This window comes from Solanum dulcamara, chromosome 1, assembly GCF_947179165.1.
Source record: "Solanum dulcamara chromosome 1, daSolDulc1.2, whole genome shotgun sequence".
NCBI lineage: Eukaryota > Viridiplantae > Streptophyta > Magnoliopsida > Solanales > Solanaceae > Solanum > Solanum dulcamara.
This window is the reverse complement of record NC_077237.1, coordinates 67,081,266-67,092,390: the sequence shown is the minus strand read 5'-3', so window position 1 is coordinate 67,092,390 and position 11,125 is coordinate 67,081,266. Positions and strand designations below refer to the sequence as shown.

At 37.8% G+C, this 11,125-nt stretch overlaps 1 long non-coding RNA gene across 4 annotated transcripts; it reads right to left on the bottom strand.

Annotated features, from left to right (window-relative positions):
* Positions 1 to 4,974: 4,974 nt before the first annotated feature.
* On the bottom strand, positions 4,975 to 9,162 carry LOC129893431 (uncharacterized). 4 transcript variants are annotated; one of them, XR_008767504.1, is made up of 2 exons: positions 8,600 to 9,162; positions 4,975 to 5,232 (listed from the first exon to the last, which is right to left on the bottom strand). It is a non-coding gene; the product is annotated as an uncharacterized LOC129893431 (long non-coding RNA). The 4 variants fall into 4 exon arrangements; XR_008767451.1 differs by having other exon boundaries at positions 4,975 to 5,227; XR_008767470.1 differs by lacking the exon at positions 4,975 to 5,232 and adding an exon at positions 7,430 to 7,683.
* Between the last annotated feature and the right edge of the window lie 1,963 nt (positions 9,163 to 11,125).

Sequence of the window (11,125 nt, the reverse complement as noted above, 5' to 3'; positions counted from 1 at the left end):
ATATACCTAGGGCAAAGCTTGCTCCGCCTCCCAAATCTCATCACGCCCTTCAAGGGTGATACTCGAAGAAATACTCGGTCACCAACTGCAAACCTCAATGAGTGACTCTTGTGATCTGCATAACTCTAGTGTCTACACTGAGCCGTTATCAGCCTATCTTGAATCACCCTGACCTAATTCAAAGCCTCCTGAAGCAAGTCTTTACCATGGGGTCTAAGCTCCATAGAATCAAACCAACCAATTGGAGAGCGACATCACCTACCATATAAAGCCTCAAATAGGGTCATTTGAATGCTAGAGTGGTAGTTGTTGTTCTACGCAAACTCCTCAAAAGGCAAGAACTAGTCCCACAAACCCCCAAAATCCATAACACAGGCCCACAACATATCCTCAAGGACCTAAATAGTGCGCTCTGACTGGCCATCAGTATGTGGGTGAAATGTTGTGCTAAAGTGAACACGAGTGCCCAACTTCTCCTTAAAATCCCTTCAAACGTTAAAGGTGAAATGTGAACCCTAGTCTGAATGATAGATTCAGACACACCATGAAGGCGAACAACTTTATGGATGTGGATACGGGCTAATCTCTAGGTGCTAAAGTAAGTATGAGCCGGAAGAAAGTGTTTTGACTTAGTCAATCAAATCACGATGACCCAAATAATGTCAACGCCTCTAGAAGTCTGAGGCAAACCCACAACAAAGTTCTTGATGATGCGCTCCCACTTTCACTCTGGAATGGGTAATCTTTGAAGCTCACCAGACCTCATATGCTCAGCCTTCACCAGTTAGCAACACAAATAATGAAACATATAGTTTATAATATCTCTCCTCATATCGATCTACCAGTAGTGCTACCTCAAATAATGATACATCCTCGCGGTGCCCAGATGGATGGAATATTTAAAATCATGGGCCTTGCTAAGTATCAGCTGAATCAAACCTCCAACTCTCAAAACACACAATCGATCGGCGAATCTCAAAACCCCATCTAAATCTAAAGTAGCTTGGCTAGCATCACCTGTCAACACCCTATCTTTGAGAGCCACCAAAGAATAATCCTCAAACTGACGATCATGAATCCAATATAGTAAAGATAACTGAACCCCTATAGGGGCTAATACTCGAATGGAATTTGAAATATCAAGTCATACCATCCGATTAGCTAAGTATTGGATGTCCAAAGCCAATGGTCGCTCTTAATCAGAAAGGAAGGTTAGACTGCCCATACTCACCGCCTTCTATCTCAAGGCGTCTGCTACTACATTTGCCTTGCCTAGATGGTAGAGAAAAGAGAGATCATAGTCCTCCAAAAGCTCAATGTAGCATCGTTGTTTAGAATAAAGATTCCGCTGAATCATGATGTACTATAGGCTATGATGATCTCCATATATCTCACAATGGACCCCATACAAGTAGTTCCTCCACATCTTGAGCATGAAAACTACCGCCACTAAATATATATTATGAGTGATGTAGTTGCACTCGTGTGCTCTCAACTGCCTAGAAGCATATGAAATAACCCAGCCCTGTTGCATCAAAACACACCCTAGACCAACACCAGATGCACCACAATACATTATAAAGCCCTCACCCTCAACTGGAACAGTGGTAAGTAACTCTTTGAGCCTCCGAAAGCTTGACTTACATTCCTCAGACCAAAAAAAGGGATATCCTAACGGGTCAACCAGTTCAATGTGGCTGTAATGGTGGAAAACTCCTTGACGAAGTATTTGTAGTAACCATCCAATTCGATAAAGCTCCAAACCTCTATGACATATGTGGTCCTAACCCAACCACGAATACCCTCAATCTTGGTCGGATCTACCATGATCCCCTCCTTAGACACAATGTGCCCTTGAAATGCCAGACTCCAACCAAAACTCGCACTTTCAGAACATAGAATAAAGTCACTGACATCTCAAAGTCTAGAGCACAATCCTCAGATGCTGCACATGTTCCTCCTTACTCCGCAAGTACACTAAGATGTCATCGATAAACATAATCACGAAGGAATAAATATAGGGCCTGAATACTTGGGTCGTCAAATCTATAAAGGCGGTAGGGACATTAGTAAGCCTAAATTACATAACAAGAAACTCGTAATGGCCATAGCAGGTCCGAAAGGAAATCTTAGGGATATTTGCAACCCTAATTCTCAACTGATTTTAGCCGGATCTCATATCAATCTTGGAAAACATGGCGGCACTCGATAGCTGATCAAATTGGTCATCAATGCATGGCATGGAGTAACGGTTCTTCACAGACATGTTGTTCAACTTCCTGTAATCGATGCACATCTACATAGTCCTATCCTTCTTCTTAACAAATAAGATAAGAGCAACCCATGTCGATACACTTGGATGAATGAAACCCTTACCAAGGAGGTCCTCAAGCTAAATACTAAGCTCTTGGAGCTCTACTGGAGACATCTGGTAAGGTGGGACTGAGATGGGCTTAATGCCCGACTCCAAGTCTATAGAAAATAGGTCAGGTAGGTGGTAAGAAATATAACAATAAACTCTCAAACCATAGGAACCAAATCAATAGAGGGGGCCTCACTAGATACATACCAGATAGACTTTCAAATACTAGAACCCAGAGGCAACCAACCGCTGAGCTCTCATAAAAGATATAATCCCCGTTGGTGTGTGGCAGTAAGAACCCCTCCACAAAATCAGAGGAATACAAGACATGGCTAAGGTAACGGTCTTCGCATAGTAATCCAAAACCATTTGGTGAGGACAAAACCCATTCATGCTTAGAATAACATCAAAATCTAGCATATAAAGTAGAATAAGATCTTCTTGGGTATCATTCCCCTGATTAATCACCACACATGATCTTTAAACTTGATCCACTACTAAAGATTCTCCTAATAGAGTCTAAAACAAGCAATGGTAATGCTAAAGGCTCAAAACTAATGCCTAAACAGGGAGAAAAATATATGGACGCATATGAATACATAGAACATTGATCAAATAAAATTGAAGAAGTCTACTGGCATATAAAAATAGTACATGTGATAACACCGTCCAATGTCTCACTCTCTGCCTGTGCTGGAATGACATAAAAGTATCCCTATAAACCTCTACCACGACTGTCTATCCTACCATCCATCATGCCTCCTCGAGGACCTTCTCGAATACTCTGGTGGCTGCCTCCACGGCCCTGTGTCTGATTTCTGTCTCTGCGACCCTGACTCTGGTCTCTGCCTCCACGTTCCTTACTTTGATATTTGCCTCTAAGTGGAGGTGGCACTACTGATATTGATCTAACTCGATGGGGACACTCTCTGGACAAGTGATCAAGTGAACAACAGTCATAACATCCTGAAGCTGAGCGCCCTATAATAACCCAACCGCTATAGGAAAGGAGCGAATCTGATTCTCTCGAGCTCTAGCTCATACTATAACCACCCTAATGGGGTTGGCTGCCATCTGAAGTTGTAGATCTGCCTAAAAAAGCCTACTGGGCTGACCCCAATTTGTATCTATCCTGGTGGAACCTCTAACGGGGTCTATCATAGCTGCCCTTTCCTCTATTTTGGGACCCACTATAGCTACCCTGGTGTCTGGCCCTCTTGATGCGACCCCTTAGGCCTGGTGATGAATGTTCTCCATGGTACAAGCGTGATAAAAAATATCAAGAAATAAATAGCTCGCTGAAACCAAGTGCTCTTTCTCTAATCTCAACTAATACCTCAACCCACGCACGAGTCATCTCACCATCTCCTCCTAGGTGGGTAGAATCAGAGTAGCATAATGGGAAAGCTGATGGAATTTGGCCTGGTACTTTGAGACCGTCATAAGGCCTTGCTCTATCCACATAAACTAATCTTGAAGTCGATCCTTAACACTCCTAGGGATATATCTGGATAGGAAAGTCTCTGAAAACTCAGTCCATGATAAGGGATGAGACCCAGCTAATCTAGAATATAAATAGGAACACCACCACTGCCAGGATAGGCCCCAAAATTGGTAAGCAATGAAATCAACTCCCTTGATCTCCATAAGACCTAAAGACTGCAGTTGCTTGTAGCAAGAAGTCAAAAACTCCATAGCATCTTCCCTGCTTGCTCTTGAAAACATCGTAGATGACAATCTCTACAATACCCCCAATATCTTCTGCTCTTGTAACGTCATAACACCCACTGAGGAAACTGGCTGGGCTGCTATAGATTTTGGGAGCAGCTGAACCTCAAAAATTGGTGATGCAGGCTGATTCTGTGGTGCTGGCATATAGGGAGCCGATGTTGGGACATGAGGTATAACCCCAATAGCTAAGAGTAACTATGCAATGGGTGCTTGTATAGCTGGAGTCATGAATACTGAGGTATAACCCCAATTGCTCTGAGTAGTAACTGTCAATGGTCGCCTGCAGAGTTGAAGTCATGAACGGTGCAGCTGGGAGCTATTCCAATCCTACCCCTTCAACTAAGGAGGAATAGGGGAGCCCCGGTACTCCTCTATGAACTCTAGAGACATATCTCCATCTGGGGATGGAGCTACGCCCCTACCTCTGCCTCGGGGCGGACCTCTAGCCTATACGGGGGGGCTCTATCTACTGGTCCTGGCAGGTCATCACCACCGATTGTACCACTCGTATAAGCCATCCCTAGGAAAGAATGAAGCAAATGAGATTTTATGGAAATAATAAGACACACACTGCATGAGGTGATACAACATAGAGAACTTTCCTAATGACATCTTGTAGCCTGTCGAAGACGGGTTACGGACGTCTCCCCACAAATCTACAGGACATTACTAGACGTTAGCTCTGTACAAGTGAGACTGTTGAAGCTGGGGCGCTGATACCAACTTGTCACGACCTGATTTCTCAAGTCGTGATGGCACCTACCATAACCCATCGGCAGGTAAGCCAACCCATAATAGCTACTAATAGGTTTAAGGGTAGAAATTAAATAAGAATAAGCAAAGCTAATGTTGACAAGATAATAAGCGGAAGACCAACCAATTAACTATATACAACTGATCTTTTCAAGAACCTGAAAGTCATAAGTACAGAGCTACTACAAAATAAAAGATTAGTACAAGTCCCAAAAGTGGACTATAAATAAATACAACAACTGGCTAGTCTCAAAATGCAAAAAACGGGTCATCCATGCTAAAGAAGACAAAAATGATCCTAAAATGTTAAGTGCTCACCCGCGTCTTCATCAAAGATTGTTGCATGCTCGATAAGTCAACGTTGGTAATTGGGGCTCAGACCTGCACTACAAAAGTAGATACAGAGTGCAACATGAGTACCAAAACAATAGATACCTAGTAGGCATCATAGGTTGATTGAGCAGGAAAGGTAAAAACAATATAAAAAAGAGGAATAAACCCACATAGGAGTCAGAAATAGAAACCTTTGGTAAGAAAGTAAGTAATCATACGTGAATGTGAAAAGTATCAACTAGGAAAGACAACAGCTAAGTACACCCAACTGGGCCTCCATAAGCCCAATCAGGGCACTCGTGCTCTATTTAAAATAAAAATCCAGACAAACACCCATAAGCCCGTCGGATACACAGAATAACTAAGACTACAAAAACTAGGAACAAATGAATCTGAACCACGATGAACTTAAGAACCACACCCAATCTTGAAAAATAATGACAGAAATATCGAGGCCGAACACGGAATCCGAATGCTCGTCAAAATTGTCAATACGGTCAAGGCTAAAACTCAAATTTGGATGCACACCATGAGAGGTAAGTCGGTCGAGGCTGGGCTTATAACCCGAATACTCTCTGATAGAATCCTATAGTCAGATGCCAAAACTCGAATCTGAATACTCAAATAACACATAACTGAAGGTGCCAAAGATTCCCAGTTTAAGTTGTATTTCAGTAGCCACCATAGATCGCCTTCCACAACTAAATAAGCCAAAACAACCATTTGAGCTTTGTTCAAAATCAAACTTGAGCCGAAACAAGGGTCTAATATCACCAACGTATCTCATGAATCACGAAACTTTAGAAATTATGGACAAGAGTCTTACAAGAGCAAGGTTACTGCCTAGTTAAGGCCCAACCATCAGACCCTAGTCTACTACACCAGTCTATAAGGATCTAAGCCAGCAAAAAATAAAGTCGAGGCATCTAAGGCAAGTTTTAATCATCCTAAACTAAGGCCAACATGCTCCAGGTAACTATAAACAGGAATTTAATAACACACGAAACATAGGTAAACAACAATAAAGGATACATGCTCTCAACTACCCGAAATTCCCGAAGAAGGCCGAAAACATGATTTCTAATCATCTAACATATATACTATTATACCGCATTTTAACTTGAGGTCAAACGGTATACAACATATTGATAACTCCTAATTAATTAACTTTAGGAGTCGTCACCTAATTATTTTTAAGATAAATTAGAATACCTATATAATTAACTGATGTAATGCTAAAATTAACTCCAAATAATGGTCTACTAAACTTATATGATTCTAGATAAGGATTCTAGTTATCCTAAAGAGAAGGGATTTAGCATCCTTTAAAATTCGTTAAAAACAATTACCGACGAAACTTATGTTAATTAAAAAAGGATTATAAAATATATTACTGAAAAGTTTAGGAAAATATTAATATCTATGATAACTAGATTTAAATTAACTTTAAGAAAATTTCAAAGTCAAAGATTTTAAAATATACTAACTTTACATGTAAAGACTCAAAAGGTGAGAAAAATTATCATAATTTTTAAAGAAATTAAATTGGTTAAGACCTGATTATTTTATTTTTTTAAAACAAGTCTGAGCTTGAAGGAATACGCATAACTTGCAGATCTAAGCATTTGAAAACAAATAGTTAAATCAAATATATTTGATTAGAAAAAAAAATATTTTTCATAAAAATAGTTCAACAATGGTTTCTTAAAAGAAGCCAAAGAGGTCAAATTTTTTACCTATATATAACACGCATTTTGGCCTAAGAAGATATATATTTTTTTAGACTGAATATAAAGTAATGATACTTCACTAATTTACAATCAAAGTTTTAAAGATGAAGTTAAAAATACAAGTCAACTAAAACAGATCAGAATAATAAAAGGAATTCTCAATTAGAGCTTTTAACTTTAAAAAAAAAAATCTTTAAAAGGTTATGGTAAACTTCCTTAATTTTAAAAAAATGAGTTCAAATACATGAATCTAGTAAAGATAACTAATGGCTAAAATACTCATTCAGTTTTTTTTTAGTCAAAAAAATTTCCTATTTTCAGGACATATAAACTGATTTAAACTTGTGGAAACTTTAGACATGATAAAAGGCTAAATAGCTCATAGAAGAAAAGTCTTGAATAGCTTGGTTTTGAAAGAAGTATAGCGCTATGTTTTTTAAAAAAAAAATCAAGTCCACTGGAGCTATTCCCAATTTGTTTTCTTAGTTAACTAAAGTGTATTCCCTCTTTAGACCTCATATAAGTATGCAAAGCCAATCATGAATTTACTATAAAACCAAACACATATTAATCAGCAAAGACGACAATAACAAAAATGAATAGCTGAACAGAGTAATAAACTGTTCCATTAGTCCAAAAGTCCAAAGGGACTCTCTGTTCTTCATTGTTTTAGGTAGACCCTCTTCCGATTCATTTTTGTTCGGACGAGAGATGTGAATGAAAGAAAGTGACGGATCTGGTGGCGACGTTGAGCCTCAGTACGAGACTCTTCGGCTCCAGTGTTCATGCAAACAAAAGTTAGAGAATAGAAAGTTAGAGAGGCGAATTAGTTCCCCACAACGTATATAGAGTAAGTAGACACTATTATAATGGTACAACCATATTCTATTTCCATACTGATCTCCTAAAGACAATTTAAGACATTAAAAAAACAAAGAAACAACCTTAATTAAAGTACTGATATCCTACGGATCAGAAGAACATTATGATGTCCATCAAATAGAGAAGATTACAAGGATTAAACACTGAGATTAATTGATTAACTTAAACATGGTTCAGCATAGCTTCTAAAGAAATATTTAAACTTGTTAGGAGCTCATAAGATCTAAAGCGGTAAGAGGCTTAAACAAACAATTTTACCAAATAGTTTCTGGAACTTAACAGAGACATTTAAACATATTTCCATAGATGTATATTCTTATTATGAACATGATTTATAAGTACAAGAGATAAAGACCTGAACTAGAGTTTCTTCAATACTCACGGGGGCAAAAAGAAACTTCAATCTCACCAATAAACAGTTAAGAAACGTTTTAAATAAACATAGCTTCCAACGACCAAATATCTTATAATAAAGACTGGTTGCATATTCTTAATAAAAAGTGTAAATCAGAACAAACTCAAAACAGGAGGAAAACGAGACAGTGAGGCATTTAACAAAAATAGAAATCAATATAGTAAGATAACATAAAAATATAAACATGGACCAACTACACATAATTCGTAAATTTCAAAGGAAATATTTCTAAACCAAATCTCTAAATGTTGATGTGCTATATTACTGTAATGGCATCAGAAAAGAAAATTATTTCCACTCATTTCAGGGAGAAAAGAACACCTAAAATAAGATACCTACCACATCATATTTTATAAACGAGCACGATAATAAACACAGGGGCGGCGGAATTACCTTCCATATGGAAGTGAACTGGAGTGTTTGAGTCTTCAGATCTCCCCCTTCTTCGAAAGAAAAAGATACGAACCGAGATCAAGAGGAAAAATACCAAGTGTTTAAAGAGATGAAAAACAATAGAGTTAGATGAGCGATATTTCTGTGACTCCTTCCCCCCAGGTTTTGCAGAAGAATAAGAGTGTATTTATAGATGAAAATATGTAAGATTTGAGCGGGATTTTGATTTTTGAATTTTTGGTCTACACTCTGAATCCGAATGTTGATGGTTTTGGAGGAACTTGTAGACCTTCACGTGATTCGAATACAGGAAAACGTGATTGCTTCAGATTTACCTGAAAATGGAGAAGATTTGCCAGTTCCCTCTATATGGACGTCCTTGAAATATCAAACGAGAAAGAGGAGATGGAGAAGTATTTGTAGTTTTCAAAGTTTGCATGAAAATGGTGGATCAAGCGCTTGTCAATGGCGAAAGTGCTTGAAAATTTTCTTGAAAGGGAAAAAGGGATCAGCTGCTAGCACTGAGAGAGAACCCTCGTTTATTTGATATTAGGTTTATGAGAGAAAGGACTTTGGGCTGCTGATATGTGATAAAATGGACCATTAAATGGGCTAGATTTTGGAGAAATTTTGACATGAAATGTGCTGAACATAATGGGAAAAATTACTAGAAAAATCATTTTTTAATAAATAATTACTGATTTTAGCGATATTTTTTATTTATTATCATTTATAGCAATATATAATAATATTATGATATATCTACTATGTATTAAAAGTGAATTATGCATGCAATATAAATGTATTATAAGTGTTTTAAAATATATTATACTTGTTTGGTAAGAAATTGACACAATGTATTATAAGTATATTAAAGTATGTGATAAATTAAGTATCCATTAATAAAACTTGTATTATATGAGTTTTATAAATTATTCTCGCTAATATGTATTATAATTGTATTATAAGTGTTCAGTGAAAAAAAAATATTATTGCTATAAATAGTAAATATTTTCTTAATGTTGTACATTTATGTAAATTTCCCAACATAATGTGTGATTTGGGGCTCATTTTGGTCATATTTTTATGGCCCTTTTCCTCCTTATAATAATGGAAAAATTACCTATTTACACATATTATAATACCATATTTACTAATATTCCTTATCATATGAAAAAATATCAAAAATTTCTCTTTTTTTAACTCTCTCTTCATCTCACTGATACATCACATTGTTAGTTTGTTTTGTTTAATGAATAATTGACCTATTCTTGTGGGTTTAGTTAGAGTCAAGTTCTGTTACAGTCATTAGCTTAGTTGCAGGTCATGTCCTTTAGCTCTGGAGAGTTTGTTTTTGTTAAGTCCTATAAAAGGCACTTGGGGTTGATTAATTGTACGATTAGATTCTTGTGCTATTTGAGAATTATTGAGCTTAATTCAACATTTGGCATCAGAGCTAATCCAAGTGATCTGAGAGAGAAAACATGAGCAACGACAAAATACTCACAAAAATTCCTCACTTTGATAGTAATTATGATCATTGGAGTGAATTGATGGAGAATCTTTTGCGAGCAAAAGGCTTATAGAGTTTGATTACATAGGGATACACTGAGCCAGCAAAATGAGCTGAGATAACTGCTGACCGGCAGAAACACTTGGAGGATCTCAAGTTAAAGGATCATCAGGTGAAGCATTACCTATTCCAGGCGATTGATCGAACAGTGTTTGAACAAATCTTGGATCGTCGAACATCCAAAATTGTTTGGGATTCAATGAAGAGGAAGTTTGGAGGAAATGAAAGGGTGAAGCATTCTCTTCTCAATACTCTAAGGAGAGAATTCGAGGTCCTTACCATAAAGACGGACGAAAAAATTAATGATTACTGTGCAAGAGTAATGACAGTTTCGAATAAAATGCGGAGCAATGACAGTTTCGAATAAAATGCGGAGCAATGACAGTTTCGAATAAAATGCGGAGCAATGGGGAAGATATGCCAGATTCAAAGATCATTGAAAAGATCCTTCGAACACTGACAGAAAAATTCACATATGTGGTGGTTTCTATTGAGGAATCCAAAGAAACCAGAAGAATGCCTATTGATGAGTTGCAAAGCTCTTTGGCTGTTCATGAGCAAAAGTTTAGGAGAACCAGTTATGAAGAGGAAGATCAAACTCTGAATGTCCGAGGCAGAGGTGGAGATTCCTACCGAGGTAGAGGTAGGGGTAGAGGGCGATTTTTCATCAAGGCATCGGTCGAGTGCTATAAATGTCACAGCCTAGGACATTTTCAGTATGAGTGCCCAAAATGGAACAAAGAAGCTCACTATGCAGAGGTGGGGGAGGAAGATGAAGTTCTTCTCATGGCATATGTGGAACTTCAAGGAGCAAAGCGAAATGATGCCTGGTTCGTGGACTCTAGTTCTTCAAATCACATATGCGGAGATCGAGGTATGTTCTCAAGCTTGGATACTACTTTCTCTCATACTATCAAGCTTGGGAATAATCACAAATTGATTGTAAATGGTAA